Below are 21,496 nucleotides of genomic sequence, written 5' to 3'. Positions count from 1 at the left end.
ATATGACGGTTCAAAAGGAGAATGTTTCTTACCAACAACAATAAAGCCTAATATGCAGTGGCTGACCCCTTTTTTCACTATCATTGTGGTTTCAGCACTTCATAGATGAGTTCTGGGCTAACTAATATTGAGTCGATTGAACTTAATCATTACTGGCTTTATGGAACCAGTAGTTTTGGTTAAGTTGATGCAGGTTCACCAAACCTCACGCTTATCTCGCACCTCAGGGTTTGTTCAACATCTGCCTGTAGAGATTTATGAAACCTGAAACCTTGGCTGTAGTCCACTAAGCTAAGATCTTGCCAATAGATTCCAAAGACATACAAAGGTTTATTCTCATAATTCTAAAGTCTAGACATTTTTGAAAAAGTGAAGGAATGCATTTTGTTTGTAATTGTGTTTTTCAGATGAATACTAAAAAGAAAAGGTGACACAGTTTTGAAATATTTAGATCTTCAGTGGCACTTTTTTATTATTGAGCAGCAGGAAAAAACATCAACATTAAGATATTGCTACATGCCGTCATTTTCCTAGCAGATTTAAAGGGCAATTTAAGTTACCAATCTGCAGAGGAACCTCTGAAAGAATTCAATACGAGATGCAAATTATGCCCACTGAGATTTGGACCTGCCTTTGCAGAGTAGAGAGACAAATGCCTCAGGGCTTGCACTCTAATATTAGAGTCAAGTTAGTCGTAACACTCCGCTTTGGGAAAATCCACTTCGGGCTGATTATAACAGTGATTGTGTAGATCTCCAGTAGTGAAAGTGTCACTGTCAGTGTGCCAAGTGCCTGTGCTAACATTAACCCGTGACCCTGGCACTAGAGGCCATAAATGAAGTACTGTACATCCACAATGTACAATGAACTCCTCTGCCTGTTGTGCAAAACAGGCTTCACATAAACTGGGAATATGTTGGTTATCTGAATTAACCGAAACTAACGGCCATGGTCATGTCAAGCAGTTTCATTAGAACCTGAACCAAAATGCCGGAGTAGCATCTGGGCAAAGAATTACTTTAAAAAGAAGTGTCTGTTTGGGATGCAATGATTTTATGTTAAAGGAGTTTTTCTCCCACATGGAATAGTTTACACCAAAACCCTGAGTTGAACCGTCAATAATCTTGCTTCAGATCAGCGCTTGGATAAAACCAAGCACCAAACATCTAACTTTCGCACGAGTCTCAAGCGGAACCAAGGTTTGTTGCAGTTCCTCAACCAGCCACTAGAGACTGGCTCCAAAAGCAGGTCAATCTCGACTGACCACCGTGTTCAAAGGTCCAACTTTACAGCGGAAATAAACATATTTATGGCCTGGTTAAAACAACATTTTTTTGGACTCAATCGTGAGATTTCATGTCCATGACAGCTCTGAGGTGATTTTTTTGTATCACACTAGGAGAACTTATATAAAGCATTAAAATTGCTTCTAATATAATTGATTGACAGTCAGCTCAGCTGTTATCACTTCCTCATCCATAATTGTCATGCTACCGTACTTAGCGTTTGTATTAATCCAGCATCAACTAAACGCGGCTGCCACTTTTGATTTCACCATTGAGTCAACATGCTAAACGGTACATTCTTCTGTGAACGACTGGCAGCAGCTCTTCAGATATTTCAGCCTGTTCAGCTGAAGGAGCTCAGAGCCGAAGCTAACTTTGATTGACATTTGATGGGTGTGTTCTCAAGCCTCATTGCTCCACCATATACAAAGGAAAACAGCCTTCAAAACTGCTGTGCAAAAACCAGTAGGTCATGTGACCTAATGCTGGTTCATGTGACATTGTTTTATACAATTGATTAGAAAGGGGAAGAATAGAGGAAGTCACATGCCAAGGAAAGTACTTTCAAAATAAAGCAAGAGCACTGAACAGGACTCAAAAGAGACTGTGTGGCAATTTAATATCAAAATTATCCTTTTATCCTTGTATCAAATAAATATTAGTGAATTTAAAAACTAAATACATGACTCATAAAAAGGGTAAAGCGAGTCTTTACATCTGAAACATCCTCTGTAACAACTACCCTTAATCACATTTAATAATCTATTGTTTTTATTGATTCATTTTTTGCGCCTCCCCTGGTCCTTAGTGTCTCACATCACTGAAACACCAACAGAGGGCAGCATGTTCAACTGTCCTGGCAGAAGGTCAGGGCATTTCTAAGCTGTTAAAAGAAAGATTCTCAACACTATTATTACCTGAAACCTTGGATTCATTACATTTTACATACAATGAAAAGTCAGTCACTTCCATTGACTAAAGAAAACAGTTCATTTGTGGATTTCCTCCCTCTGTTGCGTATATGACCAGAGTATGTGAGCACGATACAACACATTCCTTTTTTGTGTGCATCTAATGTGTTTTCTAAATGAAACCTAACAGAAAATGAGGGGGAGGAAAGGATTACTTACAAGAAAGGTTAACACACCAACACAAACCAATGGTGCTGCGATTGCATGATCAGCGCCTTAAAGCCCAGCGGCTGACGGTCATATGAGGATGCTCACAGCCTTTTGTTCAGACAGGTTGCATTGCATACGAGTTCCTGCAACAGCCTACTTTTGATTTTCTTTTATCTTACAAAGATGTTAAAAATAAAACTCTTAGAACCGGGGAACTGAATTAGATTTTTAAGGGAAACACTTTAGAGTTTACCAAATTAACAACTTTATTGCCTCATTTTTACTACAGAACATGAAGCCAAATTCCATCCATCCATCCATCCATCCATCCATCCATCCATCGTCCGCCGCTTGTCCGTTCCCGGGTCGCGGGGGCAGCAGCCTCAGCAGGGATGCCCAGACTTCCTTCACCACAGACACTTCCTCCAGCTCTTCCGGGGGGAGTCCGAGGCGTTCCCAGGCCAGCCGAGAGACATAGTCTCTCCAGCGTGTCCTGGGTCTTCCCCGGGGTCTCCTCCCGGTGGGACATGCCCGGAACACCTCCCTAGGGAGGCGTCCAGGAGGATCCGATACAGATGCCCAAGCCACCTCAGCTGACTCCTCTCAATGTGAAGGAGCAGCGGCTCGACTCCGAGCTCCTCCCGGGTGACCGAACTCCTCACCCTATCTCTAAGGGAGCGTCCAGCCACCCTGCGGAGGAAACTCATCTCGGCCGCTTGTATCCGCGATCTCGTCCTTTCGGTCCCTACTCAAAGTTCACGACCATAGGTGAGGGTAGGTGCGTAGATTGACCGGTAAATCGAGATCTTCGCCTTTCGACTCAGCTCCCTCTTCACCACGACGGTCCGGTACATCGACCGCATAACTGCGGACGCTGCACCGATCCGCCTGTCAATTTCCCGCTCCATCGTTCCCTCACCCGTGAACAAGATCCCGAGATACTTGAACTCCTCCACCTGAGGCAGGACTTCTCCACCCACCCGGAGAAGGCATGCCACCCTTTCCCGGTGGAGAACCATGGCCTCGGTCTTGGAGGTGCTGATTCTCATCCCTGCCGCATCGCACTCGGCCTCAAACCGCCCCAGCACATGCTGAAGGTCCCGGTCAGATGAAGCCAACAGGACAACGTCATCCGCAAAAAGCAGAGACGAAATCCTGTGGTTCCCAAACCAGATCCCCTACGGCCCCTGGCTGCTCCTAGAAATCCTGTCCATAAAAATTATGAACAGGACCGGTGACAAAGGGCAGCCCTGCCGGAGTCCAACATGCCCTGGGAACAAGTCTGACTTACTGCCGGCAATGAGAACCAGACTCCTGCTCCGATCATACAGAGACCGGACCGCCCTTAGTAGAAGGCCCCAGACTCCATACTCCAAGCCAAATTCAATCAGAAAATGTTGACACAGCATGCTTTAATTTGAAAGATTATTAAAGTTATTTTGTGGCAATTTGAATCTGTGCTAAACAAGCTACAACCCACACTACAGCGTTTTAGTCATTATGAGCCGATTAAAGATTTTCCTCCCAAAAGGGACTTTAAAGCTCAAACTACATATAAACGGAGAGTAGGTGAGAGTGATAGGAAATGGCCTCTGGAAAGAATGGGTGTCTTGTTTGTCCAAAACTGAATTAAAAAAAAAATAAGAGAAAAAAGAGAAATGTAAGAAAGTGTAACTTAAGGTTCAACATGTTAAGCAGTTTGGAATCACAAAAACATCTTCAATGCAGTTGCTTTTTTTTTAATAAACAAATCTATGTCAAATGAAGTCTTCAAATCATGTTTTACCTGGGAAGATGAATGGCAATATAAATGCAGCTTGTCTAAGTGCAGTTTTTTTAAATGAAATAAGTCTGGTTTGTTCAATTGTACCTAAAAAACTTACTGACCTCAGACTCAGATGAAACTCAGCTTTTTTCGTGCAGAGACATAAATCATAGCTGAGACAAGATGATTAGACTATTCCCTTTATTTGATTTAGCAACAAATTCTTTAATCGTTTGTTGTTGAAGTCAAGAGAATAAAGCATGTTTTTGTTCTTCATAACAGGAGACGGTGTTGATCCCGAGGGGGATTTCCTAACGTTATCTGAGCAGAGAAGAAGTTAACCTTCTGTGACGTCACGCCCACTTGGCTTTTATTGAGAACTCTTTTTTTCAGTGGCTCATCTCCCACACCGACAGGGAATGATTCCACCCGCTCCAAACATGGGCAGAGACGGCAGACCTGAACGCTGGCTGCAATTTTCTATTTTCGCTTGGCTTGATGAATGATGGATGAATGATGGATGGATGAATGATGAATGATGAAGATAAGCAACAGGTAGCAGAGCTTTGAAGAGGACAATCACCTACCCGCTAGCTAGTGGTCTCAGCTAACCTGGTAGAATCTTGTAATGGTCCAAGGGGAGCAGGGCTGGACTGGGACAAAAAATCGGCCCGGGCATTTTGAGCCTAGACCGGCCCACCAGGTATTGATGGAAAGAAAATGAAGCCTATGAATGAAAACAAACGTTCTTGTGACACCGCTTGTACACTGTCTTGTTGGTGTGTATGTTCTTGTCTAATAAACCTAAACCTACACCATCCCCCCCAATCCCGTTATAGATGTACTTAGTACTGTTTCTGAGTAGACCAGCAAACCTGTATGGCAAGCCGTTTTAACATTTAATAGCTAGACTGGATATGTGTTGCAGATATCTGTAATTCAATTCTTCCTAGTCAAAAAGAACATTTCAGATATCTACAATGATATATTAACCCATTTTAAACAGGGGGAACGCATTCTGACAGCGTGAAATACTGCTGTCAGAATGCGTTCCCCCTCTGTTTATCATGAAGGGATGCTCACACATCTTTCAAATTCATACTGCTGACTTCTTTCACCACCACAGATAAGTCCTGTGATTTTCAGGCTGATATCATCATATTTGACCATTTTAAACAGGGGGAATGCAGCGCTGCCTCTGTTTTTACTAAGTAATGACCATGAATTGCCTAAACAGTGGGTTCTTCCAATATATGTATATATACACAAAGTCTTTGCTGCAATGGCATCACTGTAGGTAAACATTTCTCCAAAAAGATTGATGTATTATTTCACCCACCCACTAATAATCACAGCATTATTAAAATTTAATGACAATCACGAATCCAAACACCACTGTCCCTGTCAAAAAAAGCAACTTAAATTTGGAGTTGCTAATTTAGTTTTATAGAATATATAAGATATTGAATATGAACTCATCATTCTTCAAATAGTAGCCTATCAATAATAATATCAATAATAAGCCACGCGCTCTAATGTTGTGACTACTCCAGCCAGAGCTGCCTGGGAGATTTGCGAGGCCCTGTGTGGAATGGCCGGGGGGGCAAAATTTTTTGGGTTTTTCGGGTCGGATCGGGTGTCTATATGTGCAATTTTAACTCTCCAATTAGCAAAATACTGGATACCTTCCCCTGCCTCATCATCATCTGGGCTTGCCTCAACGCGGGGCCCCATGGCTGCTTGAGACCCGGTCGGATCGGTGATTTTTGTAACAAATTTATCAAACAAGCCTTTCAGAGAGACATTAAACTCTTCCATTTTCTTTAGTTTTTTTCTTTTTTCATCCCCTGATGGAAATTTCCTGATCCTGTCTCGTTCTCTCGACATTGTGTGACAGTTTGTTCCAACTCCACCGTCTGGATCAGAGCAGCTTGTGTCTGCGCTTGGTCTGATCAGTTGTGTTGAACAACAGACACGCGCATCATTGCACATATATTTATTGATATGCACAGACTAGTACACATTTAGGTCTGTAATGGAACGTGACTGTTGATATTTATAAGGGAAAAAACGAAAAAAATTTGAAAAAAAAAAAAATTTTGAAAAAAAAAAACGGCCCATAGCGCGAGGCCCCGTGTGGTTGCACGGTTCGCACACCCCTTGCGGCGGCCCTGACTCCAGCCCATAACCAATCAAACAAACTCATCATAACCAATCGGCCAGTGGTACCAGTTGTTGTCAGGTAAAAAACTAAATCAAATGGGCCGATAGGCCTGCCCGGGCCAAAAAAAAAAAAAAAAAAAAATTTTTTTTTTTTTTTTGGCCCAGCCCGGCCCAACATCCCCATCGGCCCACCGGGCAAATGCCCGGTATGCCCGATGGCCAGTCCACCCCTGAAGGGGAGGGTTGCATTACCAGAGGACCCAGCGGACATGGCTGCTGCAAGACATGGAAGCTGATGAGCTAGAGGCAGTCTGCCCATATTCCGGTTAGCCCTGGGTAAAAGCCTTCAACCAGGGTAAAGGTTAGCTGCTTTTTTAACCTCCAAACCCACCAAGGCCAACCCAGAGCTGACCACAGTGATCTCTTAGTAAATTAATAGTACAACAAGTCATATTTTCTTTACAGTAAGAATAATTATACTGTTTTAGGTCATTATTCACAGCAAGTAAAGTTCCCAAAGGTGCTAAGTAGCTGGTGACAGCTAGAAACCATGACAGCCATGACATACAGTACAGTAGTGGCAGCCAGGGCCGCCGCAAGGGGTGTGCGAACCGTGCGACCGCACAGGGCCTCGCGCCCCAAGGGGCCTCGCGCTATGGGCCGTTTTTTTTTTTTTTTTTTTTTCAATTTTTTTTCAATTTTTTTTTTTTTTTTCCCTTATAAATATCAACAGTCATGTTCCATTACAGCGTGTCTGCGCGTGTCTGTTGTTCAATACAACTGATCAGACAAAGCGCAGACACAAGCTGCTCTGATCCAGATGGGTGGAGTTGGAACAAACTTTCACACAATGTCGAGAGAACGAGACAGAATCAGGAAATTTCGATCAGGGGATGAAAAAAGAAAAAAAACTAAAGAAAATGGAAGAGTTTAATGCCTCTCTGAAAGGCTCGTTTGATAAATTTGTTACAAAAATCACCGATCCGACCGGGTCTCAAGCAGCCATGGGGCCCCGTGTCGAGGCAAGAGATGATGATGAGGCAGGGGAAGGTATGCAGTATTTTGCTAATTGGAGAGTTAAAATTGTGCATATAGACACCCGATCCGACCCAAAAAACCCCAGCCATTTCGCACAGGGCCTCGCAAATCTCCCAGGCGGCTCTGGTGGCAGCCATGCTACTATGACATCATTTTCCCTGATGAGGTACATAAATATTCACCCTTCATTCAGTTGTCACGGAAACTAAAAGCCATTTTTTGTACTGGGCTGTAAACATGTTTCTGTTGCAAAGTTGAACATTTTAACATGGGGGTCAATGAAGACGGACTTTGTTTCTGGAGCCAATCTCTAGTGGTCAGGAGCTGCATGTCCTGGTTTGCGCCAAATCGTAAAACTGGAAGTTGCCCGTTGGCTGAAGATGGCTGGAACTGGGGCTCTTGATATCTAGAAAAAGGGGAGCCTGTTTAACATGTTACTTCTGCAGAGGTTTCAAATTATATGATGACAAGTTACGGAGTAGGAGAGGCATTTAAAGAAAAGGGAAAAAAAATGACATCTGAAGAATGGTAAGGGACATGCAAGAGCGGAGTGTTGACATGAACATGAGGAGCGAAGGTAGTGAGGTGAATGTGGAGATGTAGCGCTGTATGGCAGAGGAACAAAGCTGTAAGGAGAGTGAGAAGCGGAGAAGCAGGTCAGGTCACTTGACAGCGCATCAAGGATGTATTTCTGTCCTGGTTGTAAATCCATGCTTGCTTACAGCTCACAGCAGCAGCACCACAATCACCACTAAACCCAGGGTGGAATATAAACCTTTAAATTGTGTCAGCTGCCAGAAAACACTTATTTTAGTGTTGTGTTATTTTGGTGTTTTTTCAAAGGTCGGATTATAAATGAGTTAAACCTGAAAAATATGAAAGCACTGAGCAAATTTAGAGATCGATGAAGTGCTTTCAAATTTCAGTCGCATTACATGCAGCAACTATGTTAATCTGTGTCCTTTTTTCCTGAGTGAATCTAAAATGTGCACACAATTTTAGGTCTTCCTTGAGATCAATTAGATTTGACTTTTTTTTTTTAACCCCAGCTTCAAGATGGGTAGACAGCTCTTGTTTCATCTGAAGATGCTCGGTTCTGTCAGTGACAGTCCTCATTTATGGAAACGCTCAGATACATTTGAAAATGTCCAAGGAAATACTATTTTTGACCTCACAATGATTCAAAGATTATTGCTGAGACTGAGCTTGTCAGTAAATTTAACTTTGAATTAAACTCATATTTTGAATTTTCAGTTATTTGAATATGTGTTTTTTAAAGTTAGTCCAGTTACAGCTTGGACTTGGCAGCCAATGTGGTTTGATTATAAGATCCATTTGCTCCGGTGTCACAGTGTTTTGGTAAAAGGATCACCTGAAGCCTGTTGTAGAACATGCTACATTACTCTTATTTGATGCCCTACATCAACCTCCTGCTAGAGTCATGTCAAATCAATTAGCTACTAACCATTTACAGTCATAAAATGTGTTAAAGAGAATCACCGGGGTTGGTGTGTCAGATTCCAGTCAGGCTGCAGCCATTCTCAGCTCAAATCGGGCTCAAATCTTTCTTTCTCTCCTTCATAGTTACTGCCTTTTTCTCTAATCAGGAAGCACATGTGCCTTCAAATTGAGTGTCATTTTAAGATGGTATACCATCTGTCAAAGATGAACTTGTGTGCCCCTGGAATGAGAAGAAGGTGACCTGGATAAGCGGCTGTAAATGAAACCCTGGACACTTGGTAAATAAACTAGTCTGCTTCCTCCTCCTACACACTCAGATGATGAATTCTCTCTGTAACAGCATCATCTTTTGGTTAAAATGCGTTTGAAACGCTGGTTCATCCACAGGCGTCCGTATTTTTCAGCCTTTTCTATATGATCCGTCTTTGATTGATAAAACTCATGTTCATATTTCCGGCCCCCAGACCATTTGTGGCATATGTTAAGGAAACCAGTTATATAATACACATTAGATTTTTGGCTAAAGTAAGGAAAGCCCCAAAACTAATTTACCACTGCTAATGTGCTGATAGAATATAATTCTTATTTATGAAAGTAGTTGAATTTTATTTGTGTGTCCGCAGAGCATTAAGTACACCATTAAGTATGACCATCGAACCACTTTGCAGTGAATGCATTATATACACAGTACGTAGTGTCGATAAAGGCCTTTCACACATGGTTTAATAGCAACTGTTCATTTAGCAACGTACAGGATCTGCATTGTAGTCGGCATTCATATTGGTCACGACTTGCGGTGTGTAGGAAAACCAGAAAAGCATGACAGGGAATCCAACCAGGAGAAAATAGTCAAGTGGAAATAGTACAGACCAACAGGGAGCAAGGGAGAGACAAGACAAGCTATACACAGAGGACTTGACGAGACACAGGTGCAAACAATCAGCGCAGATGGGAACAAGGGAAGTCGAGACAACACAAGGACACAGGCTGTCAAAATAAAAATAGGAACAAAATCCCAAAAACCATGACAATATTTGTTTTTGTTAGTGTCACTCTTTAATTACACCATCACTGTCCAGGTGCTGATGTAAAAGTCAAATTGTGAAAAAAGAATCCCTGAAATACAAATAAAAACTAATGTTTTTCATTGAACAAAAATTTGATAGAAACTAGAAATGCAAATGAAACTAAATAGAATTGTGGGTAAAATTAATTTGAATTAAATTTGTTTTCATTTTTTGTTTCATGTCTTGTTTGACATCCATTATTTTTGCACAGCATCCTGACAACCAGATGGCCTTTTTACTGTTGGCACTTCATTTTTGTAATTAGAGGAAAGAGTATGGATTTTTCTCATGTCTGCCAGTGTATCATATTTTTTTTTTCAATATTTGTAATTCAATACCTCAAAAACTAAAATTAAAACTACGCTAAAACCACTGATTGTGCTTGTTAAACAAATTAAAATTAAACTGAAACAATCAAACAAACCTAAAAATAAAATAAAAATAAAAAAATATTAAAACATTCAAAACTATTATAACTCTGTTTGTAAATAGTTGAGCATCCTTTTTTTTTCCTCATTTATGTAGTTCAGACATGTCAATGAAGCCAATATGTTTTGTGTGTTGGAGCGTATAAATGTGACCAACAGAAAAATCCGTAGAAGGCAAGCAGATCGATCTCATTTGTTGTTGTGTGCATCAACCTGATGTGTAGTTGTGTTTCTGGGGAGGTGCATGTCAAGCTACAACAGATGTTACAGCAGAAGGTTCCCAGTTACACATGACGCAAATCGTTGATGGAGCAAAGAAGCATAGATCACCCAGCTGGTTACTGAATGTTGCATTTGCTCTCACATCCGAGGCCATAATGCTTCCACTGTGCTGGGCAAAGCAGTTTTCATACTGGCTAGTGGATACAGTTTGTTATTTGTCACACCATCAACACAGTGCAGAATCATCGTTATGATTTACTCTGATGTAGAAACCTGGAAACAGGTTCCAGGAACCCAGCAGTGATTCATCAAGACAGGCTTCCTTCCTTCCTCCACCACCGCTGTTCTGACACTTACGGTAGATGCACTGTGGCCTGCTTTCTGCAAAAACTAACCAGTCTGCTTCATGCGGTACACTGCGTGGGCACTGAGAGTTCTGATTTCGTTCCATCACCCATCACCCATTGCTGAGCTCACACTAACTGAGTCTTGGGATTCTGATATCCCGCTATTCCTTAAATACTTGCTCTTCATTGAGTCCCTTCAAAAATCACTACAAACCAGGAACAAACAAAGCTCCTAATTTTCAAGCGAATCTGACCCATATAACAATCTAAGCTGCCTCCTGTGCATCATTTATTTTTTTTTAAAAGGCTCTTCACTTACTGCCAAATGTATCCCATCTGTTGGTCTGGGGCCATGATAATGAAGAAATCGATGTAACCCACTTCACCTGTCGCTGGCTTTGTTGCAACTGTGTGTAAAGATTTTATGCACCAGAGTGAAAAAAGACACTGAGCTTTGAGATTTCCTATTTTCCTTTAAGAGCAAGACCCTTTGATGGATATAGAGAGAGACCAACAATTGATTGTTTGTTAAAGTTATTATCGCAAGGTAAATTACTTCCTACTCTGCATTTACATAGCAAACCGGAGTTAAATCAAATTATATGAGCAGAAAATTGGATTTAAAGGGCTGCAAATGTTGAAAGTTGATAATTAAATTGACAGGAGGCTCAGGAGCTCTGCTTTTGTCTGAATGTGTTGAGCAAATTAAAACAGTGTTAGTGGCATTTTGTGATGTTATTGCTTGTGAAAACAGTGAATATCAAATATCCCAGGCAAGCTCACATCTCAGTTTGCTTTTGTCGTACTTAATTTCAAAAGGTCAATAGAGAATATGTAAATTTTGCCAGAAGCATTCTTCAAAGCTCTTGATGAAGCAGAAATCCATCTGTGTGCGATGTTTTTATTCCCGAGTGTGCAAATGGCCCATTAAGGCAGGGGAAAAGAGAGAGAGGAACAACAAAATCACCTGTGAGATCCTCGTGACAAACAAACTAGATACTAGATGAAAAAGGTTTTTCATAATGTTAAAGAGACATAAAATAAGATGACTGTTCTAGATGCACTGCAGTCTTATCCATTGTAGCCTCGCCCTGCCTCTTGAGGACTGAATAAAGTTGATGGTGTTTGACCTTTGAGCAGAGGCATCTCAAGTTGTGCTCAAATGTCAGCCAAAAAGAGAAAATATAAGCAAAGAATCACTTGTTAAATATGCTCAGTGAAATTACTGTCAGACCTATATATATATTGGATGTTTAGACTTGATTTAAGGAATTACTATTTCCCCTAGAAGAAAATTCACCTAAATTTGTACCTGGTTTGGACACCGACTTATTGTCATCTGATTTAATTTGCTTCAGTAAAATCACCATGCAACTATAAAAATTGATTTTTCACCCACAGGACGAATTATCACTACATCTATTATTGCTCATTAAAAGAAATGATTCTTGTATAACAAAGTCTTCCTGAAACAATTCCGATGTAGGAGGACAAGCCCTGTTGTCTGTATAGTTTAAACAAAAAATCTACACTGTAACAGAAAGATTAAATCAGACATCTTTCCTTCCCTCTGCATTTCCTGAGAGAAAAAAAAACATTCATTATTTGAACCATGCAGCATATTTTTCTGCTCCATTTCCCATCTTTTCTTTGAGACAGAGCTGTGCATCTTATGTCAATATGTCTATAAAGGCAGGAAGTCTAGCCAAATCAACATAACATTTTTTAAGTCTAAATCATTTTAAATCTAAAGCATTTTCATTTGTTACAAGTGTCAGATCTGTTCATGCAATGACAGAAAAGTAAAATTTTAGAATAAAGCTAAAGCCAAAGTTGGACAGAGCAGTGGTACATAATGTACAGTGTACATGTACAGTATACTGCTAGGTTTGTGTCAGACTACTGTCAACAGTAGTCTGCCTCTGAATGCAAAATGCCACAACAAAACCAACTAGACTGTGAACAAAAACTGCAGCAACACCTTTCTAAACAATATTAACTTACCTCACCTTACATAAGACCTAGAAAAAGAAAAAGAACTGGATAAACCCCTAACTCTAACAGAACTCTATAAAGCACTCCAACAAATCACCAGATCCAGAAGCTTCCCCACTGAATTTTATAAGCATTTTGGGAATATTTTAGCATCTGTATTTATAAGATTAACAGCAGAAATTAAGGAAAAGTCTAAGCTCCTTATAGAAATTAACACAGGTATCATTTATTTGATATTAAAACCTGGCAAAGATCCCACTTTGGCAGCAAGTTATCATCCTGATAAACTAAAAAAAAGACCATTAAAGCTGCAAGCAGCGATGAACGGGCCCCTCGCACCCTTGTGCACGTTCAGGCGTGCTGCAGTGGAAGCGCTCGTATGACTTGCATGTAGATTCTTCAGGCCTGGACATTTAACAGGTGACACCACCCACGACTCTCTATATCAAACCATTCAAAAGTTATGGCAGAAAGTAGGAACTATCAGATATCGACCAATCAGAAGAAGGGGCGGGGCTAATTCAGGCCAATGAAGGTCAAGTACTCAAAACCATGTCCGATGACACCACCCACGAGTCTTTATGTCAAACTATTAAAAAGATATTGCAGAAAATAGGAACTATCACATATCGACCAATCAGAAGAAGGGGCGGGGCTAATTTGCACCAATTAAGGTGAAGGAGTCAAAACCGAGTCAGATGACACCACCCACGACTCTCTAGGTCAAACCATTCAAAAGTTATAGCAGAAAGTAAGGACTATCAAATATTGACCAATCAGAAGAAGGGGCAGGGCTAATTCAGGCCAATGAAGGTCAAGTACTCAATACCGAGTCCGATGACACCACCCACATGTCTTTATCACAACCTGTTCAAAAGTTATGGCAGAGAATAGGGACTATCAAATATCTACTAATCAGAAGAAGGGGCGGGGCTAATTTGCACCAATTATGGTCAAGGACTCAAAACCGAGTCAGATGACACCACCCACGACTCTTTATGTCAAACCATTCTAAAGTAATGGCAGAAAGTAGGGACTATCAAATATGGACCAATCAGATGAAGGGGGGGGGGGGGGCTTTTTGGCGTCTATCGGCGCCACGGTAACGCTTTTTACTGAGAAAAGTAAGGCGCATATTCGCAGGGTCGAGACGCACATTTTGATGTATAACACACCTGGGTGTACTTTACGGTTTGGGTGAAGAAGCGGCCGAAGAAATGGCATAAATTGCGCCAAAATTACATGATTAATTCAAAATGGCCGACTTCCTGTTCGGTTTCGGCCATGGCGCCAAGAGACTTTTCTTTAAGTTGCGACATGAAACAGGTGTGTACTGATTTTCGTGCATGTACGTCAAACCGTATTGTGGGGCTTGAGGCACGAAGTTTTATCTGTATGGACCAATCAGATGAAGGGGGGCGCGCTTTTTGGCGTCTATCGTCGCCACGGTAACGCTTTTGACTGAGAAAAGTAATGGGGCTTGAGGCACAAAGTTTTCTAGGGGGCGCTGTTGAGCCATTAGGCCACGCCCATTAATGCAAACCATTAAATATCAAATTTTTCGCCAGGCCTGTCTTGCATGCAGAATTTGGTGACTTTTGGGGCACGTTTAGGGGGGCAAAAAGGCTCTCATTTCAAGGAAAAAAAAAAAACGAGGAAAAAAATTCCTACAGATACAATAGGGCCTTCGCACTTTAAATGATCCGGCCCTAAAAATGATCAGTTAGGTGCTAGCTCTATGAATAGAGGTAATCACCCACCCAGACCAAACAGGCTTCATTAAAGGCAGAGGCTCCTCAAACAACCTACGCCTACTACTTAATTTAATCAATTATTTATAGCAAAAAAACACTCCAACAGCAATATTTTCATTGGATACTGAAAAAGCGTTTGATAAAGTTTTTTTTTTTTTTTTTTTGTCTGCATATATATTAATTGTTAACATGTTGACATCCGCTGCTAGTCCAAGATGCAAAAAACACATGGAAATGCACAACGAGCCCTGGAAATCTGAGAAAGAGAAAAAACAAACAGACATGGGAACAGGCAAAACAGCAACTATCCCAGGTCCCCGGGACCCAATCAAAGCTAAGCTAGGCTACCGCGACTATCTGACCCCCAAAACTGCAGAGTGAGTATGTAGGTGAGGAGATATGTATGTCTGTGTAGCTGTGTGTGTGTGTGTGTGTGTGTGTGTGTGTGTGTGTGTGTGTGTGTGTGTGTGTGTGTGTGTGTGTGTGTGTCCAATCGACAGTCCAATCGATGCTCCACCTGAACTGTATCTATAGTGGAGGAAGGGGAGCGCAACCCCGCCACCCGAGAGACCGGAAGCCGAGAAGGAAGAACCCGGAACCCAGGCCACCCTCAACCCCACAGAGGGCGAGAAGAGGGCGGGAGGAAACCCACCGCCAGCGAGGCCCGCCCCCTCCCTGCGGCGACCGAGGGGACCCGCGGGCGGGGCCCCCACGACACGGGAAGAGGCAGCCAGGGAACCCACGGTGATGGAGCGGGAGGCCAACTACCCCACCCGGCGAGAGGCCAGCCTGCCCGGAGAGACAGAGCCGCCCCGGCCACCAACATGGGCAGGTGCAACCGCCCCTACGAAAGTGGCCCTCCAGGACCAAAGGAGCGCCCGCCGCAGAGGCAGCGGGGGGAACTGGAGATGGGCCCGGAGAGAGGGAACCCCCCAACAGGGCGACACCGTTGCAGGCCCGACAACGGAGGGCCCCAGACCAAGGCATCCCCATTCATCCATCCATCCATTTTCTATAATAGTATAATATAATAATAATCATCATCATTGTTATAATAATAATACATTTTTTTTTTTTTTGTCCTGCTGATGGAGGCCCAAAATGTTGTGCATCTTTCATCGCAGGACCCTTTCATGGCCACACTACCGACAAAGACATGGACACTCATTCACTCACCGTTTCCCACTCCCCTGGGGGGTCCAGCAACGCCAGGTAGCCCCCCGGGCAGCATGGCGAGCCCACGCCAGGACCCGCGTACCGCGACCACCCCGCCCCAGGCCGACGAGGGAACGCAGGTGGAGTAAGCCCCCACCCCCACTGGTGTTGAGTGGATGTAGCGTTTGATAAAGTTAACTCAGAATTTCTTTTACATACACTTAAAAATTTGATGAATCGTTTATTCATTGGGTAAGCATTCTTGACACATCACCAATGGCAACAGTCACCACAAATGCATTAATATCACAGCACTTCATCTGACAGAAGGGTACATAGCAAGGATGTCCGCTTTCACCATCTTATCCCTCCATCTTTATAGAAGCTCATGAGCAGCCATATGCCAAAATAATACAATTTTAGGACTCGAGAATGGAGATACAACCCATAAGATCAGCTTATATGATGATGATATCCTCCTGTACCTACATATAACTCTTGCAAGATTGCTCATCTAAACCATCAACTTGATTAATTCCTTCTCCCATATTTCAAATTACACTATTAACTGGTGTAAGTCCACCATACTACCACTGAACCCTGGTGGCTGTGATGTGGCAACCAACACTGCACCTCTCACTTAATACAGGTCATTTTAAAATACTTAAATTGACATCTAACCTAAGATGTCAGAGTTGATTGGTCTTACCTACAATCTACTTCGCTGAATGAGCTTACCATTAAATCCAATATATGTGAGAATGACCAAACTTCCCATCAAGCCTCCATTCTTTTGGTTCAAATCTTTAGACTCAATGGTTTCAATATAATTGGAAAAACAAGAAAGCCACAGTCAAATTATCCAAGATACAAAGATCTGAATCAAAACGTGGTCTAGAGGCCCCAAACTTGCTTCATTACTTATTTGCAAACAAACTCCAATATGTTTATGAATGGATAAATCCAAATCAATGTGGTCTATCCTGGATACAATTGGAACAGTTATTTTGCAAAGAAATCAATAACTCAGATTTGCGATTAATAAGCTGTTCTATTACTCGTTATCCCTGCTTCAAAAATCCAATAATAGCCTCAACTCTGACAGACTGGTGGGAAATTCAACAACATTTCTAATGCTACAGTGGTAGTACTTAATAAACACACTCCCATTTGGAATAACCTGGACTTCCTGATAAACATGAAACCATTAAATCTCTCATCATGGATCATTAAGAGTATCACGCACCTTAAAGATATCTACGAAGACAACACTCTGGTTCCTTTCTCTTACCTTGTACAGAAGTATGTTGTTGGAGGAAATACATTTCTAGAATACCTTCAGATTGAATCCCCTGTTCAGGCAAAAAGTTTCTAATCAATTTAAAATGTTATCTAAAATTGACAAATTAATTTATATGAATAACCATATCTGTCCTATCAGCAAAATGGGAAAAAGATCTAGAGTTCACCTCCAAAGCTGACTTCCAGCCCCAACTTCGTAAAAATATATGAATATATTCACAACTAATGTTACCACTTATACAATGCAAAGTAATTCATAAAGTGCACTTCACTGGGGAAAAAATGTTCTAAATTTGCTTTAAAAACACAATAACTTGTACACAGTGCACACAAAATTTAACAGATACCTACACTCACCGGCTACTTTATTAGGTACACCTGTCCAACTGCTCGTTAACGCAAATTTCTAATCAGCCGATCACATGGCAGAACCTCCATTCATTTAGGCATGTAGACATGGTCAAGACGATCCGCTACAGTTCAGACTGAGCATCAGAAGTATTGTCCAAAGATCCAAGGAGGAGGTCCACCCTCTTACCAGTCCAGCCTCCCAGGTTTTACAATTGACTCCCACTAACAGAAACCTGCAGAGTTTGGTACTGTCAGGTAAAATGAATGTTCCCCAATTTTTTAGAAATAAGCTTGGTTTACCAGCTATAAATGGTGTTTTAGTAAGTGTAAAATATTTTTTTTTTCTCACTTATGCACTCAAGATAGAACGATAATAGAAAATAAAAAACCTGATGAGGCTTTTGCATGACTAAAATGGAAGTGAAGAGATCACATTGAGATAAGTGGAATGCATTTGCGGTCTAGATATGAATGGCTCTTAAAAAAATTAATACTTATCTGCAATATCTGCATCGCTTCTGCCATCAAATGTGGTAATAATCCTGGTTCCAGATTAAGGTAATAGATTCACAAAGCAAATCAAGCACTCCCACAGGCATTCGATCTAATAACCACTAATGTGTTTATTTTGTTTTATTTCATTTTGGCAGTGGGCTGCAGCAAACTCTCATTGTGTGACTCAGAAACTAGAGTCACAACAATGAACGTACAGATGAGCTGAAGGAGAACCTAGTGAAAATACTGTGAACCTTCAGACTAATTTGCTGGATGTTGGTGGCACTGAAGGGGAAACCGCTTGTGACCACCAATCCAGTGGGAAGAAACGACAGAATTGCTTATGAGGACTGAGTTAACATCAAAAAACACTCACAATACAACGCAGTGCCTCAGTAACATGTTCAGCCAAACATGAGCAGAGATTTGTTCATTTCAGGTAAGCACAATGAAAAAAATGGCAAAACATTCAGTATGGTTACATGCAGATCTAAATTAAGCTATTGGCAATAATCCAGCTAGGCATTTAACTGGAGCTGAAATTAGAACTGCATTATCTGCCTCTAATAGCTCCATTTCAAGAACATTTCAAGAACTATTACCAATTTCAAGAAATGGTAATAATTTGACTTTCTCTTAGTGCATGTATACCGGTACATACCGAGTGAGACGTCTCCAATTCTGTCATATTACGGTATCACCTCCAGAAATTGATGACGGTATAGATTTATTATTTATTATTATTTATTATTAATCCATTTTGACTGCAAGGTTATATTTTTAGTAATTCCCATGATGCAATGTATTTGCAGTAAAAAAAAAAGTTCTGCAATGAATTTTACAAGGATATTCCTGAAAGAACCAAAGTCTGCAACTGAGTCATTAAAAAAAATTTAAATCACTAGAAATAATTTAATACAACTGAAGAATTTTTAGAGGCAACGTCACAGCTTTGTTCTCCCACACATGAAAAAACACAAATACACATCAATTTGTTCCTTTTAAAATATATGTAGAAGACAAGAGTCAAAGTAAAGATAAGTGAAAACTAATATCAGAACTTACATCTGATTATTATTCACCCTCAATTTCCTTTTCCTTTCTCGTGCCGACTAATAGATATACTGACTCGTTTTACTTCCTGTCAAGGTCAGTGGTTTTCACCTTGCGGAGGTTCTTTATTAAAGCAGATGGCCTGCTGTGCCTCCACTTTTCAAGTGATGAATGTTGCAAATGTTCCTTAATCAGAAAGTGAACAATAAAGCTGCTAACTTAAACTACATACAGTGAAAGAATATTTTATTGCTGTGTTCAGCCTCACTTGCTCTTGCGTCCTTCACTCCACGGCAGACCTCTGAAGGATCAGTAATGCAGCACATTCAGCTAATACAAACCAGAGGCGGTATAATTGATGTATTTTCTCGCACAAAGCAATCACCCCGTGTCAATAGGAGGATAATGTGTGCAGCAGCTACCGAGTCCTGCTATACTTGACTTGACTGACAAAATCATAGACTCTTGTATCAGTAGTATCAGGTTCAATATGAATCTGCTTTGTAAAATCTTCCTCTTGGACTCATGTTTTGCTACACTACACAGCTTCAATGACAAGGAAAAACATACTGAAGCGCTTTTTTTGTAGAGGAACACCACCAAACTTTGACATCAAAGTGTAGTTTTGGAGAGATGCGGCACTGTTATTAAAAACCTCAGTGAAGTCTGAAAGACTGGATCATGGGGTGCAAGCTGCAAGGCTAGATACTGTCACCCGGGTCATGCCTGGTGGAGGCTGAAGGCTTCAAAGAATAAAATCTGTTGGTGCAGAATAAGAACAAAGCAAGCTACAGACTTCTGTAACCTTATCCTCACCTTGTCTTGAGGCAAGCTGCTTGACACAATATGACACTGTCACACTGTGTGCTGCCAAGTTGCCTTGTGGTTTAAGGTTAGTGGTGGACAGAGGTGAGGAAAAAAAAAAAGATGAAACTGCTTGATCAGCTGCTTTTGTTTTGACAGATTTTAGAAATGCTGATGGCAGTGGCACTGGTTGGCAATGTAAACAAATAGAGAGATGAATAAATACATTTTGTCAAGTATCAGTGTGTTCAAGATCCCTCTACAAGAGATTTCTGAAGCTCAGAGTGTTCTCTAATTCACAGCTTATGGCACTACTGAGTTTTTTTGGGGGGGGGTTGTGCATGTCCTCTATAGTCACAACGGAGCATAGAGGACAAAAACGCGATTACAGTGTGAAAATGTCAATATGCAAGCAATGTTCTCAGTGGGAAGTACCGTAGAGGAACCCAGGCCATTATCATATAGAGCTCTTACAGCTGCTGGCCGTGCAGATGTGACCTCCTCTGCCTGGAGGAAAGCAGCAGAGATGCTATCAAGGAAGGAAGGAAGAACTCAAACAGCAGCAGGGGTAAAAGAAGATTTCATTTCTTGCTGGAATATCACAACTGTTTGTCTTGGCATCAAAAAAAGCTTTAATATTGTAGCGTGTTGAGGATGATTGGATGTAGTTTCCTATGATGCTTGACACTGTTTGACACAATTCTTCACAGCCTGTTATTTGTTCTAGTTGTTGATGTTTTTTCTCTCCCAACTTTTACAGTTTTATGTTGCAAATAGTGTTAGTGTAGGAGAAGATTCATTCATCATGAGTGAGAGTGCACGTACAGTTAAAAAATACCCCTTGGAGGCATATGGTAATATTCACGCAAAAGTCTTGCATCTGTGCACTTACGTGACACGTTCTTTCTACATGTTTCTATAGGAACATAAACTCTGATTTGCCTTGTATATTCTTTAAAAGTTTAACTCGTGTAGTTGATTTATCAGAAAACGTATATGCTTTGCTAGCATCTAATGCGATCTAGCGCAGCCTACAAATGTAGGCGGTTGGTTGGTGTTGGCATTAGCATCAGCAACGTTGGCATTGTTAGCATTGGTGTCCATCAATCCATCCACGTAGAACTGTAATTCCTTGCATTGAGGACACAATGCGTATTTTACACTGATTGACAAAGGGCAAGTGGAAAATAGGCGTGAGATTTTTCTGCTCAATAGAGTACAGCGATCGTAAATAAGAATTTAAAGCACATCTCTTAATGTAATCATCTGAAATATTGATTGGGCGATGTATTCAGTGTCTGTAAAGCATAGCTCCAAAGAACAAGAAGAAGTTTATTATCCACAATACATTGACAGTCTGTAGTGTTCATGTTAACTACCTAAATGGAAGGGTCTGAATGGATTTGGGAACTTCATCAAATAAGATCTTATAATAATTGAGATAATATGGTATATGAAAGGGCAAAACCAACATATCTGTTTTGCTGTTGAACGTAAGACTGATGAGGAATGAGAGAATGCTGATCTCTTCTCCTACCAGAACTGCCTTCTATCAAATAATATGTAAATAATTGACCATTTCAACCTCCTTTAATCCCTGAATAGCAGTGAGAAATTCAGGAACACATACAGTATCTTTGCTGCTTTCTAAGGCAGTATGAGAAAGAAGCGTTGTTGGGAGTGATTCGC

Source organism: Cololabis saira, chromosome 16 (genome assembly GCF_033807715.1).
Source record: "Cololabis saira isolate AMF1-May2022 chromosome 16, fColSai1.1, whole genome shotgun sequence".
In the NCBI taxonomy this organism is placed as follows: domain Eukaryota; kingdom Metazoa; phylum Chordata; class Actinopteri; order Beloniformes; family Belonidae; genus Cololabis; species Cololabis saira.
This window is presented reverse-complemented; position numbering follows the sequence as displayed.